Raw genomic sequence first — 2,151 nt, forward strand, 5'->3', positions numbered from 1 at the left:
CTGCAACCCCCTGAACCGTATCTGTTCTAAGATCTCTATGTATCTGAATACCCCTGGCTAATTACTGTGTCTGTATATTTGTATGCAGGGGTTTGGTAAACTATGTGTTCTATGTCTAGTTTCCTAGTTTGTCTATTAAAGGGACTGATATATTAATTTTCAGTGTTTAAAAACTTTAGTTGTTAGACAACTGTAAAAAGTCTAGTTGTTAATATGGCATGCAACTCTTGAAATGAAGGTTCATCTTAAATTACACCTACAGTCCCTTTAAGGTTAAAAATATTTTCAATAAGCGGCATCAACTCTGAAGTCTAAACATGTCGGTGTTGCTTGAATCATTTCTCCCTTCCAGGTCTTGTTTTGTTAGTCACGTTTTTAAACCTAATAGTTCTATGCAATTCCAAAAAAAAGAAAATTTAAACTTAGGTTTTGAAATGTTATGAAGCACGAATTTTATTTAATCTTTGTAAAGGATTTTTTTTCTTGCCACTATTTAACAAACTTCAAAAGGCCAAACTAGAACAAACATTTGACTTGACAATGCCTGGAACGAAGCAAACGATCTTTTCTTGAATTCGTCTTTAAAAGATTGTCATGATACTAATTAAAGCAAAACTATTTTTCGTAATTTTTTCTAATATTTTAAAAACAAAAACTTAAAGTTAATTTCTTAATTTGACACCATGGCCACTCTGCATTTAACTTTCGGAAATTAAAAACTTATGTTTAAAATTATTGTTATACATAATACATGCATCGTATATTGCGTAAAATCTCCTTTATTACCACTTGTGCAATTTAAAACACTAAAAGCAATTTAAGGCACTATAACATATACATATATACCATATTCTGCCCTTGATAAACTGCCTCTGGACTTCAGAACTGGAATCTTAAAGTTCAGATTGATCTTTACACTGAGCAAAGAGTGTACAGAGCTTTATAGAGATATCAGTTGTATCTCTTGGCATAGCAAAGAATATAAAGAAATACAGAGATATCAGTTGTATCTCTATGCATAGCAGAGAGTATAAAGATCCATTCACAACAAATCCACACTAATGTAGTGATAATTCACTTTTATAAAACAGTTTTTTTTTATTTCAAAAAGAAGAAATTTACTATTTTTATACATTAGTAGGGGCATATATCTCTTTTTATTCAATTGGAATTTTGATAATACATATATATTTTTTGGTATTAATACATTTTTTTCAATTCTGCTTGCAAATAAAACGTACATTTTTAAAATTTTGTATTCAAAACAATGAAGACAACTTTATAAGTTTACAAGTAAACAAAGAGAAGCTGGTATTTAACAGCTTCACCTTGTTTCATGTTAATTTGTATCCATGCAGTTGGAAAGCTTGGTAGAAATCATAAGTGTCTTCATTGTATTGATATACAGTATAAACGACGTCAACTGTTATACAACAGGGTTGAAATGGTTGTGTTAAAATGTCTCCACGGAACCTATCTTTAAGGCTTGTTATTTAAGTCATACGGATTGTTTTTAATGTAAAGGAATTGAGTTTTTGCAACAAACTTAAATTTTCTAACCCATATATCTTTGNTATAGGAATTAGAAAATCTGAGTTTGTGGCAAAAACTCAATTCCTTTGTTTTTGTTTCAATCAAAGTAATTTATAGTTTCCCAATAAAAATATTTTTTTATTTCATTGTTTATTTCTCTAATTATTTTTTATGTCAAACCGAGAAAAATGGACTGCATCGGAAATCAGAAAGAAAGCCAAGACAGGAGAATTAAATAAAAAATTCGCTATTCTTTAGTTTTTTAATTACTACAAATAATATTGGTTCTAAATAATGTATTTAAAAACAGATCCAATGTGTTGGATAAATTTAATATTTTTGTAGCAAATAATATTGAAGAAAAAAATAACTTTACAATCCTAATAAAATTTTTAAAAAGTCCTAAATCATTTTGAAAAAAAATCTTACTTGTGGGTTTTTAACCGTGAAGCAGGACACCATGCCAGAGTAGTTATCTTGGTTGATAGATGAACAGATGGATTATAATGCTGATATACTTCTATAAACAAGATCATAATGCTCATATACTTCTATACGCAAGATTATAATGCTGATATACTTCTATAAACAAGATTATAATGCTGATATACTTCTATA

Source organism: Eurytemora carolleeae, unplaced genomic scaffold, assembly GCF_000591075.1.
Source record: "Eurytemora carolleeae unplaced genomic scaffold, Eaff_2.0 scaffold1096, whole genome shotgun sequence".
NCBI lineage: Eukaryota > Metazoa > Arthropoda > Copepoda > Calanoida > Temoridae > Eurytemora > Eurytemora carolleeae.